Raw genomic sequence first — 22,151 nt, 5'->3', positions numbered from 1 at the left:
ACACTTTTATTTTCTCTTTTTAAAATTGAAAAACAAAAGTAGTAACGTTCAAAAATCAATTTTTATTTTTCAAAAATTTTAAAAAATTTTACTTTCATTTTGTGATTAAAAAATTAGAAAAAAAACATGAATAGTAGCCGCACAAAACTTGAGATGAATATATACTTGGGCTTAGGTGTGAATGAATATATACGGTGTTTACCACTTTTCTTACCTTAGTTCAGAACTCAAGCGTGCGGGCAGACCCGAGTAAAAAATAAGTTGGGCGATCCCGGTCCTATGTCACGACAATTGAGACTTAATAAATACCTTAATCTAGAATTCTGAAACAAAACTTGAATTCAAAACCAAACACAACTTAACTCCCAACAACTCCAAAATAGGTCAAACAACTCATAAGCAACCTAAAACAGGTACCACGCAACACCCCGAGCCAAAATAGAACCGGGAGAAAAAATTGGGAATTCCCCTTACAAGGCAACCGGTCGACCAGTTCTGGTACACCAGAACCAACCGGTCGACTGGTTCTGGCAGACTAAGAATTTTGCGTTCTCTTCCCCAAATTCGAACCAAAACCAATCTATACCTGTCTAAACATTCTAGAACAGTATAATACCACAAATTTAACTCATCTCAAGCATCAATTAATCACAATTCATCCAATTCATAACTTCACCAAGTTTGAACCAAAACTTGATTCTAAAACTCAATTATTTATTTCAAACCAAACCAGCCACACAATACATCAATTAAAATCTAAACATTTTTAAATTAAACTTAAGAATAAGCTCAAGGTCCAAGCTATCCCAACCAGCCATGAAAGCCCAAAAGATTTAACCAAAACTCAACCTTAACTAAAGTAATTCAAAGGAAAACAAGCAAGATCATACCTTGATGCCTAAGAAACTTCTACCCCTTGCAAATACAATCCAATTTCTGAGAATTAAGCAAAAGAAATCCCTTGGTTGAAGCTTCTTAGGGGTTCGGGTAGGAGGAAGAAGGATAGAGGGTGATATGTGACTTAAGTGTTTTCATTTCTAACCTTAATTATAATATATATTTATATATAATATAACCTTAATTAAATTTCAGCCACCATTCATAATAAAATAAAATAAACAAAAATAAGAGAAAATAATACCCACTCCACCCAAAAAGACCAAACTACCCCATTTTAGACCCTTAGATAAAATAAACAAACCCTAGGGGCATTATAGTAATTTTACTAATCCATCATATTGACATTCTAAAATTCTAAACTAGTCCGAAATATCCTCAAAATAATCCATCCACTAATTTCGTGACATTTCTGACCACATCGTCAAGTTTCCACAGTCATCGAACCTAAAAAATATTTTTTTTATTTCAAAAATGGTATCCTCGATACCCACATATCTCAATATAATCTCCGTAATTAATAAATTACGCTTTATATAATCATGTAATAAATCCTCACTAATTACCCTAAGTAAGATCGTAATCTTACTTCATTACACAAATAACTACATATTTAATAAAATATGACCAATTAAAGACTATATTAATTTTCGGGATATTAGATGTAATTTTCATTTTTAATAAAAAAAATTATTTCTGATAAGGATGACTAAATAAAACTACAACCTTAGAGCATACTTTAAATTTTTTGATATATATATTTTCTATTTTTTTATAAAATACTTCACACAACAACATTATTCACAAGAAAATAAAAGCTATCAAGAAAGCTACTAACCTCTCACTACTACAAAATGCACAAGCTTTTAAAGGTGCTTTTTGCAGCTGATAAATAATCAACTGATGCCATAGAGTGTGGCTGGAAGAAATTTTAATATAACACCTACGGAGTCGATTATTTTGTAATAACCGACTCCGTAGGTGATAATTTTTCAATTTTAATAAAAAAAAACCTACGAAGTTGGTTATTCTATAATAACTGACTCCGTAGGTGATAATTTTTTAATTTTAATGAAAAATGTTGGGTTTTATGCCCTAAATAAAACTCCATTTCAATGTAATCCATTTTATTCAATATCAATAAAGAAACAGAAGTATTTTTCATTCGTTTGTGTATGTTTTGGTTCATGTTATCAATTGCTTGTCTATTTGATTTATAAATTCATTTCAAACCCTTTTCACATACTTGATCCTGTTTATTGTGTTGTCAACACATTGGAAAGTAAACATGACTATGTGAATAAAGATTCCTAGATTTATCAGAACACGGGGTTTTACTGATATGACAATCTACAACAGAGTTTACTTGCATTTGGAGAAATGCTATGTTCTTTCCAGAGCATTGGTTAAAGTAAAGCTCAGGTTGGGTGCATGGAGTATGCATCGGAAGGGACCGATATTGAACTTTGACATAGATTTATTAAACTTACCGTAATATCTATTCAAGTCAATATCGCCTAGTTGATCCTAGATCAAATGATCTCAATCCTGATATGATTAGGTTCAATCTCAAGAGTGTTATTCGTGTTCTTTGATTTGTTAGTTAAGCCTACTTTTGGGTCAGGGTGATACGTACATTTTGGGAACACGGTAGTGCAATTGAGTGGGAGCGCTAACATAAATATGGAATCTATAGCTTCTATCTGGCAAATAGAAAGTAAAGGATGATTTCCTTCGAGCTTGACCAAACGAAAATAAATGGTAGAGTACTCATTTCACATAGCTGAAATATCATTTATACGGGGTTAAGTGTTTTAAGGATAAAATACATCGTAGGGTGTCACGGTAATCTAATCCCTTTACAGTGTAGATCATTCATATAGAGGATCATTGATCAAATTAGGATTATAACAATGGATAACTAATGACGTGTCTATATGGTGGAACATATAGAGCGTTCTATATACTGAGAGTGCAATTTTAAGTTCTATGCGTGGATTCAACGAAGAATTAATAAGTCAGTGAATTTAGGTTATAAATTCTTGATCTGCTTATTGGAAACTCGGTTATATAGACCCATGGTCCCCCCACTAGTTGAGACAAAATTACTTGTAAGACTCATTTGATTAGTTTTGATTAATCAATTATAATTCTCAAATTAGACTATGTCTATTTGTGAATTTTTCACTGAGTAAGGGCAAAATTGTAAAGAAAGAGTTTTGAGGGCATATTTGTTAATTAAGATACTTTGTATGGTTCAATTAATAAATATGATAAATGACAATATTATTTAATAATTATTTATAGTTATTAAATAGTTAGAATTGGCATTTAAATGGTTGAATTTAAAAATATGCATTTTTGAGAAAATAAGATGCAGAATTGATAAAACTGCAAAATTTGCAAAAGTGAGGCCCAAATCCATAAAGCCTTGGTCGGCCACTTTTATAGGAAATATCATCTGATATTTTCATTATTTTAATGCCAAATAATTCAAGCCTAACCCTATGTGGTATGCTATAAATAGATAGTGAAGGCTTCAGGAAATATAGACTTTCACATCTTGTTTCCTTCAGAGAAAAACCTGAGCCTTCTCTCTCTAAACCTAGCCGCCACCTTCACCCTCTTCTTCTTCCTTGAATAATTTCGAACCTCTTAGTGATAGAGTAGTGCCCACACACAGCAAGTGATACCTCAATCATAGTGAGGAAGATCGTGAAGAAAGACATTCAACAAGAAGGAGATTCAGCATTACAGAAAGAGAGAATGAGATCCAGGTTCAGATCTTGATAATACTCTGCGATAGAAAGGATACAAGGGTTAGAGATCTGAACGGAAGGAGACATATTATTCTGCTGCACCCAATGTAAGGTTTCTCATACTTTATATGTGTTTAATTTATAATCGTTTTAGGAGTTCATATTTAGGGTGTTAATCAACATACTTGTGAGTAGATCTAAGATCCTGGTAAAATAATTTCCAACAACATACATATGGCATCGGTTATTTTATAATAACAGATGCCATATGTCTTTATAAGCCCTCTCCAGCTATCATCTTCCTCAAATTTCAAAATAACCAGCAATCCTTCTTCCTCTCAAACTCACGAAACCCTCGCCCAACCACCCTTTTCTTCCCCCCCCCCCCCCATTTCTTCATTTTCACCCATTTTTACCTTTAATTTATAAAATATTATATTTTTCACACCCAAAAATATATCCCTAAAGTATGATTGTCTTTTGTTTGATTTTTTTAAGGTAAACTGAGCTTAAAGGTGGTGGTTGTAGCTCCGACTGCCACTTTTGGTGGACAAATTGGTGAATCTCAACGTCCATTAAGGTATAAATCTAATATCTAATAATTTTGTAAATTACTTTATTTTTTATTTTGAAAATTCTTTTAGAGTTTTCCCATATTGTTAAGATTGTGTTCTTGTGGTTGTGCATAGTGGCTGGATTTCGGTCAGTATTGATGGCCGAGTTTCAATAATAAGATAAGAATCTAAACTTTTCTTTTATGAATCAGTTAGTTTCATTACTCCAATATACCAATTTACAAGCAAAGAGCATCCCACATATTAGGACCTCAGACTGTAATCTATACAGTATTAACAACGCTTACAAAGTTAAAAACCACTCTATATCTTCTACTTTAACTTTTTTTGGCCAAACAAAATTTGATCTTTGTTTAACCAACTCTTTAACTGCATTAACAACTCTATCTACATTCTCAGCCTTCGAATTCCATAACTTGACATTGTAGCTAGTTGGATTCCATGCTAAAACAATCCTCCCCCTAGATGCCAAGCAATATTCGTGGTAAAACACCATCCATCAAAAAATCTTGTATACAAGGCCCCTAATTTAGGAGCCTTGACTCTCATCTCGAGGAGACCAACTAAACTAACTTTTTGATGAGCAATAAATTGCTTAACCAGTGCTTGTTTCTGCTGGTTATTAATCCCTCAGACGTTCCAACTAACAATTTTATCCATTGGATAGAGTAGGTCCTCCCCCTCCTCCAGTATTCACCATTTTCAAGAAGCATTTTTGCTGTCAATTCGCTTTGCTGAACTGGAACTACAGCATCAAGTATTTCATCTTGACCATCACCGCTATTACTTGTATTACCTGTTGTCGAGGTCTCTGTTAGCACCTAGAAAGCGTTTGCAATGGAAGTTTTAGGCTCAGGTCCTTTGCCTTTAACCTTCCATACTTTACCAGCTGGTTTAAATCCATCTACATCAATAATGGTTGGCTTTTCCCCCTATCTCAATGTTCAAACCTATAGCTTTACTATCTTTAACTGCCCATTCAACCTCCTTACCAGTTTTCTTTCTGCATTCTATTGTGTTATGTCCCAAGCCAAAATTGTGCTCACACTTAATTGGCTTCCATTCATACTTGACAGAAACTGGTATATTCACTCCAAATTCATTTTCAAACCAGATTTCTTCAAGGAAATCTTGCACGAGCAATACTTCAATTAGCACCCTAGGAAAAGCAAGTTTTCCCTTAATTTTGTGATTGAATCCACCATCACTAAATTCCCCACATGTCCTATGATTTTAAGCAAAGATTTATCACCCCAGTACTTGAGTTCAAGATCTTCTAACTAAACCCAAATTGGCACTATACTTATATCCTCCTTCTTAAAATTCACATTGGATTCCATGCCTTCATTGATGATAGCTATTAAAGAAAATGTAGCCACCAGACAAGACTTCATCCCTGAATTCAATTGACTGAAATCGGATTAAGAAAATGCCATAAGCTAGCATCCCTACCTTATGAACCTTGTCTCCCCAAATTCTTCTAACAAAGCCATCCAAAATTGATAAAGGTGGGTTAGCCCCAAGTACATAACACACAATTGATGGAGTCCAGGAGGAAACTTCCTCCTCAATGTCCTCCATATGTATTTTCACCTTACTCCCTTGTTCATTCAAATTAAAAGCACTAGCTAGGTTTTTCTTCACAAGATCAGACCTTAACACAGGAGGAAATGGAGAGCTACCCTTTAGAACTGCCTGAGAGCATTGGCGATTAGAATTCAAGAAGAAAGTGAAATCCCTACTGATGTCCTCTTGCTGTTGTATGGATTTCAAAGACTCACGAGGAGACATTGGAGCTTAAAATAGGTCTGCATTTGATTCCTCATCTGAGAAGTCGATTGGCTCAACTCCTAAGACTTCGTCCATTATCTTCATAACTCGAGCATCTAAGCTTGAATATGGTCCTCTTTTCTTCTTTTTCTTCGCCGTCGACTTGAGTTTTGCCTGAACAGTCTTCTCTCACTTAACCCCTGAGTTGTCCCTTGTCTTGGTCGCCCATGACCTGCCATGGCCCCGATGGTAATCGGAATTGTGGAATCCTAAGCAGAGAGAGTTTTTTCTTTTTTAATTATAAGAATCTAAACTTTACTAATGTATATATATATATGTATTTTATATTTTATTGAATATGTATTGTATGTATACATATTTTGTAATTGTATATATGTATTGCATTGTATATGTATGTATACAAATATTGTAATTATATTGTATGGTTTTTATGCATTGTATATATATTGAATATTTTAAACTAATAATTTTTTTAAATATTGTGAATGAGAATGAGATAGGAGTGCATTAAAATAAAGTTTAGAAATTAATTTCTAAAAATTAGTTTAGAAATTAATTCTATTTTTTATCATTTTTTTTTCCAATTTTATTCATGTGTTTTTATTTTTTTAGTAGGTAGTAAATAGTTAGTTATAACTACTTAACAAGTTACTAATTTTTATTCTTATTGATATATTTTTATTACTAGCTAATTACTCATTAGTAACTAGTTAGTAATAAATTAGCTAGCTAGTAACTAGTTACTCATAAATTATATAACTAATAACTAGTTAAATAAAGAAATTTTTAATTTTGTAGTATTTCTTTATATTGTGGGTTGTGAGGTTAATATGTAAGGATCCAACTTATTTAGTGTTGATTAGAATCTAGCTAGCTCGAGGTATACATTTACTAACTTTTATTATTAATTAATTATGAATGCTTAGTAGAGTTTGAATATCTTAAATATTCATCCGTAGCGAAGTAGGTTCTACGATATATTGTATGACGGTCGGATGGGTAGAATAATATACATGTTAGATGAGTTTGAATATCTTAAATATTTATTTGTGGTGAAGTAGGTTCTACGAATACATATATTGTGATCGGATGGGTGGTAAATTTTGTATTGTGAAATGTTATTATGATTGTTTTATATTATTTTGGATTGTATTTTGTTGTTATTACTAATTTAAAAATTTTTTTTGAACATTCAATTTTAGTCGTTATACTGCCGAAATTTCGGTAAAGTTAAAAATAGTTACTAATTAGTAATTTAGTATACTATAATTAATTACTAATTATTAATTTCATAAGCCTCGAGGTATTTGATACGTAAGCCTCATAAATTATATTGAAATAACATTTTAGAACACCTAAAGATGAATAAAATATTACATAACATTTAAACATACCAAAGATGTATCATAAAACTTAAACTAAAGTAAAGATAATTACGTTTCTAGAACTAGAAACCTAAATTCTATTATCTTAGAACACACTTGACTCATAAAACTCAAATTAAAATATTAATGACAAATGCAATGATGATTGGAAATTATCTAAGTCATCATCACTTGTTTTATCTTATTTTAGATTATTTTTTATTGTTATTAATATCTTTAAAACTTTTAAGAGTGTTCAATTATAGCTGTTATGTGGTTGGAATTTCAGTAGAATTAGGATAAAATTATTTGGTATAAGTTTCTCTTAAACTTGGTTATTAGGATTTTTTTGTTAATTTTTGTTAGGGATAAATCATGGATGCGTGAGGAGCGTCAATTATTATATAGTTAATAATTTAGAAGTTAGTTACAAATTATATATAGTATACTATAATTAGTTACTAACTAGTAATTTAGTAGCATCTGTGATATATTGTACTGCGGTCAGGTCGATGGGTGGAATAATATGCATGTTAGATGAGTTTAAATATCTTAAATACTCATCCGTAGTGGAGTAGATTCTGTGAATGTATGTACTGCGGTCAGATGGGTAGTAAATTTTTGTATTGCTAAATGTTGTTATGATTATTTTATATAATTTTGAGTTGTATTTTGTTGTTATTAATAGCTTTAAATTTTTAGGAACGTTCTGTTATAGTCGTTATGATGTTGAAATTTCCGTAGAATTAAGTATGCTTTCTTTAACCTACTTTTATAAGAATTGACAAATACATCCTAAATATTAATTCTAATACTTAATATAAAAATTCTATTAATTTATTTTAACTAAGAAAATAAATAAAAATATTACATATTATTAATTATTCAAAATACTAATTATTATACAGAACTTAACTTAAAGAATTATACAAATAATACTAATATACTAGAAAAATAAAAACCCATATTATAAAATTTAAATATATAAAAATATTAAATTGCATAAAAATTAACATATTACGTATTATTTATTATTTAATATACTAATTATTATACAAAATATAACTTAAAAAATTATAAAAATGATACTAAAATAAAAAATAAATACATATTATAAAATATAAAATATTAATAAAAAATAACTAATATACAAACAGTTAGAGTAATATAAATGTGTACTTATTTAATTTTTAAATTTAATTCTTATTTATTCTTATTATATATAATTTATACTTAATTTAATTATATTAATAAAAAAATAATATATATACATAATGAAAAATAAATTAGATTTTTAATAAAAAAATTATGTTATAACACAAAATTTTAAGGTTGACAAAAAAATCATAGGAAGTCCCTATGGAGTCGGTTATATCATAATAACCGACTTCATAGTGTCCGTACAATATCGTTATTTCATAAACCGACGCCACATGGACCCTATGGAGTTGGTTATTTCATAATAACTGAATAATCGACTCCATAGGGTCCCTATGCCGTCTATTATTTTTTAACACCTACAGCGTCGCCTAAAACAATGTCGGTAGTGAATTTTGCAAAAACCAACGCTAAAAGGCCTTAAAAACTACCTCTAAAGCCCAATTTTGCAGTAGTGTCTTGGTTGTGAATTTAACTAAGCTTTTGAAAAATTACCTCGCATGCAACAGAACTAAAATTTGCTAATGCCCAAAAAGTAACTTCTGCCGGTGGTTGTTGTAGTACAGAATAGGCGGTCGATTCTGTTAGGTTAATTTTAGTATGAGTTTCGGGTCGTATTTTTGGGTAGTTTTCACTCTTTGTTTCTAGTTTTAGGGCTATTTTATGCTTGATTCTTTTGTTTCAGGTCCTCAGATGTTTAAAGAAAGTATTTACAAGAGTTGAAGACAAGTGGTGAAAGAATTGAGAAAAAAAAAACAAACAAGACATTTTGCTGCCTAATCCCACCGCGATGGGAAAAAACCTTCACCGCGACGGGGATTGGCAAAGAGTTTTGGAAAATTGTGAAACAACCTTCGTCGCGAAGCGCAATTCCTTTGCCGCGATGAAGCTTCAGTGACGTGATTTTTGGACAGTTTCGTAATTTCACGAATTTTAAAGATTAGACTTGTTTTAAAGAGAGGGGAGTTCGTGAAAATTGATATTGATTCAGATTTGGAGCCCTAGAAACAAAGGAGAGACTTGAAGAGCGGCTTGTGGCGACCTGGATCAATTGCTTCAACTAGTTCTTTCTCTTCTCTTTAATTTTTCTATGCTATTTTCTGTTTCAATTTTAATTATGGATTTGATTATGGATGTTATGAACTAAACTCCTATTTAGGGAGATGATGAATGTTTATTGACATTATCTTTAGTTAATGATAATTGTTATTTCTTCTTTCTTGATTGAGAAATTTATCCATATTTGTGTTTATTTACATGTTTAAGATTGATCACCTTTTACATGCTCTATGATCTCAATTCAAAATCTGAAAAGTGAGAATTGAGAATGCTAAAATTGGATAAACTAGGTTTTGATGTGAAACAAAAGTATTTGCATAGCCTTTGTGACAATTAGATTATTACGTAATGCTGATTACATGTTAGTCTAATTCAGAGATGATTAGATAACATGTAATTTAAGGCCTAAAAGATCTGAAAAGAGTTAGGTTAATTTTTATAATCTGTCATTCACATTAAGAAAGTGAGTAGTAATTAGCATTAACAATTGGGTAATTAAATCAACAGGATTCTTGTCCCTAATTCCTCATCCTTGATTAAACAACTTTATTGCTTTCTTTAATTTTCTTGTTTATCTTTATTTTAAACTTTGTCAAAACTATTTTTATCTACCAAATAGAATCATAAATCTAGTTTAGTGGTATTCAGTTCAATTTCTTGTGGTTCGACCTCACCTGTGTGAGTTTACTACTTGATTACGTGCACTTGCGTATTGTTCATATTTTTCGTAACAAGTTTTTGGCACCGTTGCCGAGGAATTGTTTAAAAATTGATATTACAGTAATTAGACTAAATTCTACTTTGGTTTTTTTTCTTACTTCTTACTAACTATTTTTGTCTCATTTTTTTCTTAATCTATCTCATGTACCATTGGTTTATGCGTCGTCAAGGATCAAATTTAAGAGTGCCTATTGATCCTAAGATTGAGAAGACTTGCCGACGGAATAGAAAGAATAAGAGGTTAGAAAGAGCTGCACAAAGGATTGACCCGATTGAGGAGATGGCTAATAACGGTAATAATGGAGGTGTCGTGGAAGACCAGGCAAACTGTAATAATCCATCTGACTGTTGCCTGAGGGACTATGTTCTTCCAACATTGACGAGGGTTCAGTCTTGTGTAAGACTACCTGCCGTAGATGCTAATAACTTTGAGATTAAGCCAGCCATCCTCCAAATGATGTAATCATTAGTCCAGTTTGGAGGACTGCCCTCAGAAGATCCAAACGTACATTTAGCTAACTTTGTGGAGTTGCGTGAGTTCAAGGTCAACGGAGTTAGCGATAACGCCATTTGCTTAAGGTTGTTTCCATTCTCGCTGAGGGAGCGAGCCAAGAGTTGGTTGGTGTCTTTGCCACCCAACTCCATTGCTACATGGACTGACTTGGCAACAAAATTTTTGTCAAAGTTTTTCCCTCCAGCTAAAGCTGCCAAGTTGCGAGGAGAAATTAATAATTTTTGTCAACTGGACAATGAATCTCTCTATGAGACTTGGGAGAGGTTCAAGGATCTCATTTGAAAATGTCCACATCATGGGATTGAAAAGTGAATGTTGGTGCACAACTTCTACAACGGGCTAATTGGTAATACTAGAACAATTATCCTGCAGCTAGTGGAGCTTTTATGAGAAAAAGACCAAATGAGGCTTATGAACTTCTAGAAGAAATGGCCATGAATAACCAACAATGGCCCACCGAAAGAAGCTAATCAAATAAAGTTGTGGGAATACATGAGGTGGATGCTATAACTAAGTTAACAGCCCAAGTGGAGGCTTTGAAAAAGTTGATGACTGTTCAGGTGAAGCAAGCTCATGTTACTTGTGAGCTTTGTGGGGGGCCTCATTCCTATGATACTGGCCAAGTGGATGTGAATAGTTTGCTAATGGATCAAGCTCAAGCCATTGGTAACTATTCACAAAATAATAATTATGGGTACAACTAAGGAGGGAGTCGTCAAAACTATCAAGGACAGCCATCACAACAACAAGGTTTCCACCAACGAAGAAACCAGTCCCAGCAAGCTCAACATCCCTTCGAACAACTAATTTCTAGTGGAGGCTTAAATATCTAAGCTAACTTATTGCTCCAATTGATGATGGAGACTAGAGCCTCTATTAAAACTCTAGAAACTCAAATGGAATAATTGGCTACTCAAGTGGCAAAACAAGCTCAAGGAAATTCACCTAGCACTAGTGAGGCAAAAGGAAAAGAGCAATGTCAAGCAATTTCTTTGAGGAGTGGAAAGAGTTATGAGGGACCTAGTGGCAAGCAACCAGTTGAAGATGGGGTTCAGGATCAACGGGCACAGACACAGGCACCAAAGGAAAAGGAGACTACTGAGGGTCTTGCACTGAAAGAAGCTTCGCCTCCGATCAGCATAGATCACCATATTAAAATTCCTTACCCTCAAAGACTCCGCAAGAACAACCTCGATAAGCAGTTTTCAAAATTTCTTGAAATATTTAGGAAGTTTCACATTAACATTCCATTTGTGGATGCCTTTGAGCAAATGCCAACTTACCTGAAGTTCTGAAAGAAATTTTAGCTAAGAAAAGGAAGTTGGAATAATTCAAGACAGTGGCACTCACTGAGGAGTGCAGTGCAATTTTGCAGAAGAAACTACTGCCCAAGCTTAAAGATCCGGGTAGTTTCAATATTCCATGCTCTATAGGGGGTTCGGTGGAAACTAAAGCTCTATGTGATCTGGGAGCAAGCATTAATTTAATGCCCTTGTCTGTCTTCAAAAGGCTAGGATTGAGAAAAGTAAAGCCCACAACAGTGACTTTACAACTGGCGGATCATTCTTTGACTCATCTTCGTGGGATAATTGAAGATGTATTGATGAAGGTTGGTAAGTTTATCTTCCCTGTTGATTTCCTAATTCTTGATATGAAGGAAGATTCAACTATTCCCATTATTTTGGGAAGACCAATCTTAGCCACGGGGTGAGCATTAATAGATGTTCAAAAGGGGGAGTTAAAGTTGCAAATGCAAGATGAAGAGGTCAATTTTAATGTTTTTGCCCCAACCGACATTCCTATCTGTTGCAAGATTGAGATGGTGAAGGGTTCTTTTGTTAAAGCTGATAAAAAGGGAGCAAAGCCTAAAGAGCAACTTCGAACGATTCGGCGTCGTTGGAAAAGATTGATGTGTGGTAGTTCTGAAGGTGAACTTACTCTTGTGCAAAACTCTGAAATTAACAATATTGGAGGTCAATTTTCTTCTTTTGGTACAAGGATCCTATTGGATGCAAGAGGTGGACTTAATCCAATTTGAAGCAGTATTGAGGCAAAACCCCTTCTGATGGGGGTTCGGGTAAGTCATTCTCACCTTGAATATTATGTCACATTAGAGACAATGCGAATCTTTAGTTTGGGGGGAAGGATTTAAGAGTTTTTATGTTTTCACTATCTTTGTTTTTAGTGGGTTAATTAGTTTAGTTCAATTTTAGTTTTTGAGCTTTCATGGGTTGATAATGGAGCTAATGATAATATATTAATTGAACTGTTGTTGTTTATGTGTGCAATTTCTTAGAATTTAAACCGTGTGCTTAATTCATAAACTCTTTGGATTGAATTGGATGTCTTGTGAAAATTTTTTGTTCTATAGATGTAAATTATTGATTTTTGGATGGTATCACTTTTGTTCTAATTGGGTTTGTGGAATGTTTGCTTGACATGGAATGTTCTGCTGTTAACCTCGCTTTTAGCCAATGACAATGAATTAAATTAAAACAATTAAGAATAATTAAATATAAAATATGAATAAGATTACGTAAAGAAAATATCATAATTATAGAGGTTTGGCCCCTTGATGATGGTGAGGTAAAGACCGAGAAGTCCTTGATCTCCCTTGAAAGCTCTTACAATGATCTATGAGTTTTTACACTCTTAAATGTATAACACTTTCTTGTGATTCTCTCGTGTGTTTTCTCTATGAATTTTGTGTCCCTGAATGGTGAGATGATTCCACTACTTATAGGGATGAATTACATCAATTAGTTTCCTAAAACTAATAAGAAATAAAAAGAAACTATTTACTTTCCATAATTACAATAACCAAAATGGGTGACACGTGTTTGGTTTTTACTCTTGATCCGACTTGACTGATTAAGCGTTTCTTCGATATCTAGAGCATTTAATGCCTTATCTTGGAGGCTGAACCTCGAGACATGTAATGAATTTTGAATGACACCGCACGCCTGACATTTGCCTTTTTTTAATGAGTACTAACGTTCCTTTAGGGGAAAAAACTCAAAAATTTGAATTTTAAATTACTTTCAGCCTTTAACCACCTATATAAAGGATGGAAATTGGTTTTACACTCTTATAGCCATTTTTATGCTTGCATAACCAGAGCAAAAACCTTTATTTTTCTCTTAACTCTTCAAAGAACTTTCCTTGAAATTTCAATTGTTGAAGTTGTTCGAGCACACTCAAGTAGGGGTGCACATGGGCTGGGTTTGCTGGGTTATAGGTATTTTAATAGGCCAACCTAATAATTGCAGTTTGGATAAGCTATAAACCATTCAATTTTTTTATTGTATAACCCAACCTTACTTAGTATAATAATATAGGGGGTGGGTTGGGTTGGGTTCATTGGGTTGAGATGAATATTTTAAACTTTAATATTTATGTTACAAATAGGATAAAATTATTCAACCTAGTGCATACACAAAAAAATGATATATGTGTGTGTGTGTGTGTGTGTGTGTGTGTGTGTGTGTGTGTGTGTGTGTGTGTGTGTGTAATATAGTGCTTTTAAAAAAAACTAAGATGGTAGCGGTATCATTGTGTGGGTAGCAAAGTTAATAATAGTGATCGATTCCCACATTAGACTTATTGGTAGAAGTAGTAGGGTAACTATAGACTACATGTTAGTGATGTGTTTTGGTTAATTCACGTTCTAAGGTTATCACAATATAATTTATTTATGTATAAAAATATAAAATATATATTTGTATGTATTTTGTGAATATAAAATATATTTTATGTATGTAAGTTGTCTCAAATTTGGAACATCTTTCAAGAAATGGGTTGGTTTGGGTTATATAGAGTTAAAATGTGTCCAACCCATAACCAACCCATAATTATATGGCCTATCACTTTTCAACCTAATGAGTCATGGCCTACTCTTAACATAACTCTTTACTACAAAAAAATGGATTGGGTTGGCTGGGTTGAATGGTTTGGCCCATATTTTGTGCACTCCGACACTCAAGAGTCTACGAACAGTGAGTAAGTTATCTTTTTTTTTTCTTTTATACAATTTCCTTTAAAGTACATGCATTATTCTTTGAATTTTTGCCGTAAATTCTGGTTCTTGAATCTATTCTTGACTAATCTGAGATTTAGAAGATACTAGGGCTTTTAACTTTGGACTTATATATGCACGTCTCTTTTAAGCTTTCTAATTTCTTACCATTTTGGCTAGAAATTATCTGAGATTACTCATTCATAGGCTTACGAATATTAGTGTTCTTTTAAAGCTCTTGGTGTTGGGATTTCTTTATTAAATTAAATTCCTTCTTTTTTCTTTGAATTAACATTGTCGGCATATCGAATATGTTTTTCCTTCTATACCTCCATCCAACTCTCACCTTTTGGCTTTCTTCTTTTGTAGATGAACCCTGGTAAGTTCTGGGGAGGTACACATCACATCGAGCAGGATCTCCTTCAATTCCTTTACAAAAATCATCCTCAACTCCGTGCAGACTCGTCTTCGACCAGTGAAAGCTCTTTAACTTCTAGTTTTGATGATAGGAAAGTTAGTAATGATCATTCAAAGTCTTCAGAGCCTGCGGTACAGTATCATCAGTATCCCGACCGAATAAGTGGAGAAGGTTATGGCCGATTCATCTGGGAATTAAACGAGGGTTGGAGATGCTATCTCCCTGCTTCGTGGACATATAGGGTCCGACTTGGTATATTGATACACTGCCAGAGGGCCAACCAATTCCTTCAGCCAGACACACTACCATAATAGAGGTTTTCATTGATGTTACAAGGTGCACTTCTGAGTTGAATCCACCATCCAAACGTAAAAGGACTGAGAAAACAAAATAGACAGGAAGGCTTCAGGGTTCAACCCTCATTTCGCTCGGCTATTCGCGATGGCTAGGGTAGAGCATGCTTGCTTCCTTATCTTTTTTTTTTCACTACTTTGGATTGAAGTGAGCTCTTGTAATTGCTCAAAATTTTCCCCAAGTATCTCCAACTCATTACCACTCCTCAAAATGACATTTTCACTTTCTTCTTTCTCCCTTGAATTTTCCATATCAATACCCAAGGTTTCATGGGATTTATCACTCAACTCATTCACCAAAAGCTCAAATTGGTTCTCCAATTTCCTCAAGGATGAAGCTTGGCTTTGAATTAAGGCATCATTTTTCGCCATGAACTCCATCATCAACGCCTCAAGTGAATTTGGTTGAGCCATTTGATGAGGCTCTTCTTCTATGTTGAGCTCTTGAAAATCCCCCAATTTTCCATCATTTGGTCCTTGAGTGTAAGTGTCAAACTTTGGCTCCAAATTGTTGTAGTTGTCCTCCCAAACATGGTCATTGTTATTACAACACCACTCATTGTAGTCCGCCATGTCTTCCAACATCCAATAGGCTTCATTAATTTATAATTGGTAGAAATTAGTGGTACCATCTCCTCTTTCTACCCATTCTCGTGTGCTTGGATTCAACCCATTGAGGAAGACCTCTAATTGACACTCTTTGGACAACCCATGATATGGAAACCTCATTAGAAGTGTCTTGTATCTCCACCATACTTCATACAAGAACTCCAAGTCATGTTGAACAAAATTCATAAGGACTTGTCGATGAGACATCCCAAGTACCTTGAAAAAGGAACCAAGACAAACAAACAAAGCGTAAAATAGAACAAGGAAAATAAAACGAAACAAATGAAAAAAAAACCAAATTGATAGTAATTAAGTTCCACAAACAAAATTTCACTAAATCAATCCCCGGCAACGGTGCCAAAAACTTGTTGTGAAAATTGTGTACGCAAGTATACGCAATCGTAACAAGTAATAAAGTGATAAATCGAGTATCGTTTCCACAGGGATTGAAAATTGGAAATTAATTTATGAAACAAATTACTCACAAATTGGTTCAAACAAAAATAAAATAAATTGTTGAGAATATGTAAAAATTAATAAACGCAAACGATGAAGAAAACAAGCTAGAATTATTAAATTGACCTCAAAGTTGATATAATTGTGCAAATGAGTATTGTTGTAAATTGATGATGTCAACTAGGAATTTAAAATGTCATAATCCTTTTTTCCAAAGTATTTATGGTTTGAATTCTCTAATTAATTAGCATATTCCTATGCCCAATTAATTTTAAGAATACCAATTTAAGCACAATTCTTTCAAGTCATACAAGGTAAATAACACATTCATATGCTATTTACAAATCACATTTTTTCAAGTTGATATTCTTGCATCATTCAAGCAATTCCACTAACCCTATTTTTTCCAAAATTAAGATTAGCTAGTACCTACTAATGGTGATCAAGCAAAAGTACGCAATTTCACAATAAACACACTTGAATGAACAAAATCAATTCACTAAAACATAGCAATAAAATATCAAATCACAATTCAAGTCAATAAAATAATTCTAGCAAAAGAAAAATTAACTCATAATAGATTGTGCAAAAATTACAAATTTCCAAATAAGAGAAGATGAAAAGAAAAATCCATATTGGAGTTGTCACAATACTCCAAGCTTTCTTTGCCAAAATCCTCTTCTTCTTCCTCTTGATTTTTGCCAATCTCTAAAATAAAAAATGCTAAATTAAAACCCTATATAAAACTCTCTCTTTTTCTCTTTTTCTTTTTCTTTTTTTTCTTCATTTTGTTGGAGTAGACCAGCAGCCTCTTCAATCTTCTTCACGTCACTCTTCTTCTTCTTTTTATATCAATATGACCTCTTGCCCTTAATTTTCTTTCCAAAGTCTAGCATGTGGCCCACTCATCATTTCTTTCTTTTATGCTTTTTTTTACCAAAAAACTAAGCCCAATAAGGAAAGAAAAAGCAAACCAATATCTTTATTAGGAAATTGACATAAACTTGGTATTTTAGTGATGAGCCCATTTTTCCATTTGTCTTTTCTTTTCTTTGTATTTTGTTTGTTAAACACTATTACACTAAAAGTATATTAGCCCATTAATATATAAAATAGACTTGACAAAAATATTTGGGCTTCAATTGGACTTGTAAATTAATCAACTACATCAACCACATAATTCAAATTATTTTCTATTTTGACCATTTTGACACTTAATAAGTCCAAATTTTACAATTGATCTTTTTACAAAATACAAAACATTGAGATTAATACTTATAAAATGGGAAACTAAATAAAATTGATAAAATATTACCAAATCAATTAAAAATTAATCTAAAAATTCTAAAATTAATATTTATTGCAAAACTAAATCAAACCAAATAAAAGTCACTAAAATAAACTAAAAATACTTGAGAACAAAGCTAATTTAATGCCCAAAAAGATATAAATAACTCTATTTTCATAGAGTTATCATCAGGATACTTTTATTTCTCCCAAAATGAGCACCAATGGTTGAGCGGTACTACGAACAAGGAGGTGTCTAAGATCTGTGGTTTCCTTGAAAATTACTACTTGGTCAAAGAAATGGATGCCGACCACCTTTTTTCCAACAGATTCCCTCTTACTGCCGTCCTCCTTTCACCTTGGGTCTAAGGTCAAGAGCTCAAGCAATTCTTCAACTGTTGGAGTTAGCTCAGAACATTTCTCTCCTGGAAATTATGGGCAATTTCCTCAAGTACGGTCTTTACCCATCTAAGGAGATTCAAGAATCCGAAAAGGTAGTTGAGAAAATTACCAATGAGCAAGAGGCTCTAGAAAAGAAGAAAACCCCCAACGGCATTAGGTGTTAACTGACTGGTCTATCAGGATTAGGAATGACCCCGAGGTAGCCATTAGTCCTACCTCCCCTGTAATAGGGAAAGGGAAGGTAATAGTAGTGGAAGATGATGGGGATTTTTCTGACGAGGATGCTTTGTCTTTTCTTGTCGGGAGGGTGCTCCCCCTGAAGTCTAGAATAGTTATTGCTTTACTTATCTTGTTTATTCTTAATTTCTCATATTTTTAACAAGTGTTTTCTTTTATGTAGCCATGTCAGAGAAGATAAAATGCGCACTCAAGAAGAGGAAGATGATGCATCTGGCCAAAAATCACATGCCAAACGACCAAAGGTGTATGCTCCTATTCCCACAAGCATTGTCTCGAGCTCCAAAAAAACTCAAGTAGAAGTTGAGAGGAGCTTGAGGGTTTTCATTATGGACATTTCTGAGTCCCTTCCTCCGGCCAAGAAGAATTTAAAGAATTAACCTCCATCCACTCTGACCAAAAGCTCTAAAGGGGCTAGTACTGAATGGCCCAGCCTACCAAAGCCAAATAACACTCTGCCCACCATCCAACTAGAGACAAAGAAGGCTAAAGAGATGCTTGGTTTCTACCAAGATCGCTTAATGGTCGAGGCAACGAGCAAGTTACTGGGGCGTAAGATATGCCCGTCGAACTTCTGGTCGGCGGAGTTCTAAAGGAGATTATCAGGGTACACTCTTTTTTCAGAGTTCTTTGTACGGGCTTTTTTGCCCAGGTAATTTAACTTGTTTGTTTCTCTTTCTAGGCTAAATTAAAGCTGGCCTATACTTATTCCCGAGCCAAGTCTACAACTCTAAAGACTTGTAAGACCACCAATTACTTACAAAAGGCGTTGGAGGAGGCCAAAAAAGATGTTGAGTTGAAAGTCCAACAACTAGTTGAGCTAAACAAGCAACTAATTGTTGCGAAAAAGTCAATTGATGACTTAAAGTAGCAAAGAAAAGACATGTCGTTCACTACCAAGCTCAAAGTAGATCTTGAGCTGAAATTCAAGAGGGTGTGGGATCTAACCGAAGTCTATTGATGACTTAAAGCAGCAAATAGAAGACATGTCTTCCACAACCAAGCTCATAGTAGATCTCGAGCATGAATCAAAGAGGGTGCAAGATCTAACTGATGAAAGGGAAGGCCTCCGCACACTCCTTCAGAACCAGAAGAGCAAGGTCAAGGAATTGACTGAGGTTATTCAACAAAAAGAGGAGGCTTCACTGAAGGAGAAAACTGCCTTAGAGGAGACTTTGGATACTGAGCGGGAGGAGCATCAAAAAGAGGTTGAATTGCATATTGTTATCTCGGGAGCTTAGGGGGTTAATGTTATCCCTGTCCTCGGATGACTTGTACGTGGCAATCACATAAGGGTGCCACATCGGATTGCATATTGTTATTTTATGTTTTCCCCTTACCAGGGTTACAGAAGATTTTGTAATACCCAGAGGCTCTCCTTGCGAGCAAATGCGGAAAAGACTCCAAGATTCTCATCGAATGCTCTTGCTATCGGAAGTACGTAAAAGTTGCACACGCTCTAGGATGGTAGCGAATCAGTTGATCCAAGAAGGCCTTAGCTAGACCTTCCTGGAACTCCATGATATCTAATCCGAATTTAAACCCAACGGTTGCATATCTTCTGACACCAAATCAGATCTTATCTCCCGCGTCAGACCTTGGTAGTGTGCGTACATGCTCTGTAGCTCCTTTTTACCCAACAACTTGTTTATACACCAACTTTGCAAGGTGAAACCTTTGGGCGACACGGGTAGTAAGTCCTACAAATTAGGATGTCACAGTTGTGCACCACACGATTATGAGGTTCCCTAGCCACCAACGGTCAGATTGTTAAGTTGTAATCACTAGCTAAAGAAACATGTTGAGTACGAAACCCTAGGTGGGTGAAAGGTATGCCCTCACCCACGCATGTGCCTATGAATATCCCTATTTATCATGTAGAGAGGGTGAACCTATTTCTTACTTACAAAACCTCTGTCAAAATTCCTAGAGAAGCTTTCTTCTTCTTTATGAGAAATAAAAGGAATACAAAGTTATCATTGTAAACACTTATAATAATCAAATACTTGTCGGCAAGGCTAATACAAAGGACTTGTGGACAAGGGATTATTAACGCCTGAACTGCGTACAAACCATTTTTCTAATATTTATTGTTTTATATTTTCCTTAAGCTCTAATTAATCGGTTTCTAAAAATCTCGGTAAATACTATACAATTGATTATTAAAGCAATGTGGTGGACCAAAATGGTGCATTTCTTGAGTTTATTCTGAAGAACATGGAAAGCCAATATCCCAAGACCAATCGCTCGTACCGACCACATATGAAAATGATGATTCTGCTTTCGCAACACTTCGACAACGATCATAGCAGCGCCGAACTTCGTGGCTTGGATTGTAATCTCACCTCACCTACCATCTTCACCATCTTATTCTCTCTCGCAACCCTTATTTCAGGTAACAATTTTCATATGAGAAGAACATGCTTGGAGGTTCCTTGGGGGACAAAGCAACTAAAGATTTGACACAGAGTTCTTGTTCCACTACGTTCACGTTATGTGAAAGGATTTGGACCGTATACTTATGTTGAGAAAATTATAGTTATGTTGGTATTTTAAACATATGTTTATTTACTAACTTCTAGACAATTATAACTATATTATGCATGTATAATTAGAACAATTTAAATTATATTTTATTGTGTAATTATTTATCATTAAGCTTTCTTGTTTTATTTTTTATTTTTTATTTATTTTAATTTAAAAATTATTGATAAAAAATTTAAATTAAATAATATTAAATAAAAAATAAATTACAAAGTTTTATCAGCGCATTATTGTACTGGAAAAAGCCAAATATCCATCTATCAAAAGTGACTTTCTCAAAGCATCTACACACTGGCAAAAGCTTAACTTTTGCCAGCGTGTTAATGCACTGGTAAAAGTAAGACTTTTCCCAACGCATATTTGTGTTGGAAAAAGTTAAGCTTTTATCAGTGCGTTAATGCGCTGGTAAATGTAAGACTTTTTCCAGTGCATATATGCGCTGGCAAAATTTAGACTTTTACCAACGTGCTAATACGCTGGTAAAAGTAAGACTTTTTCCAGCACATTTACGCGCTAGGAAAAGTCATTTTTACCGACGTTTTTTATTTTGCGCTGACAAAAGTTCCCATAGCAATGCAAATTTACCAACTCTTTTTGCCAGTACAAAAATACGCTGGCAAAAATAAATTCTGTTTTACCAGCGCAATACCCAACCTTTGCAAGCGCACAAAAGTCTTGTTTCTTGTAGTGTATTGTGTAAGGTACATAACTGAACTACTAACAATCCTTCAGTGGCAAAAAAAAAAACTTGTTATTTCAACTACTAACAGCAATTTAATGACGAGCGATTGAAGAATAAAGAAGAACCAACAACGAAATAAAACAAAATCATGTCACATAAATAAGACTAAAATATTCAAAATCATGTTACACAGACAAGACTAAAACACTGAAAATCATATCACATAGACAAGACTAAAACACATAAAAGTATGTCACAGAGACAAGACTAATCATAGTTGCAAAACACAACCCCGACCAAGCTGTGCCTAA

The 22,151-nt window shown here is 33.8% G+C and overlaps 1 non-coding gene across 1 annotated transcript; it reads right to left on the bottom strand.

The window, feature by feature from the left end:
• Nucleotides 1–11,032: 11,032 nt before the first annotated feature.
• Nucleotides 11,033–11,139, bottom strand: LOC115715430 (small nucleolar RNA R71). Its single transcript, XR_004011301.1, has one exon. It is a non-coding gene; the product is annotated as a small nucleolar RNA R71 (small nucleolar RNA).
• Between the last annotated feature and the right edge of the window lie 11,012 nt (nucleotides 11,140–22,151).

This window comes from Cannabis sativa, chromosome 4 (genome assembly GCF_029168945.1).
Source record: "Cannabis sativa cultivar Pink pepper isolate KNU-18-1 chromosome 4, ASM2916894v1, whole genome shotgun sequence".
In the NCBI taxonomy this organism is placed as follows: Eukaryota; Viridiplantae; Streptophyta; class Magnoliopsida; order Rosales; family Cannabaceae; genus Cannabis; species Cannabis sativa.
Note: the sequence above shows the minus strand (reverse complement) of the source record. Positions and strands in the feature narration are given on the sequence as shown.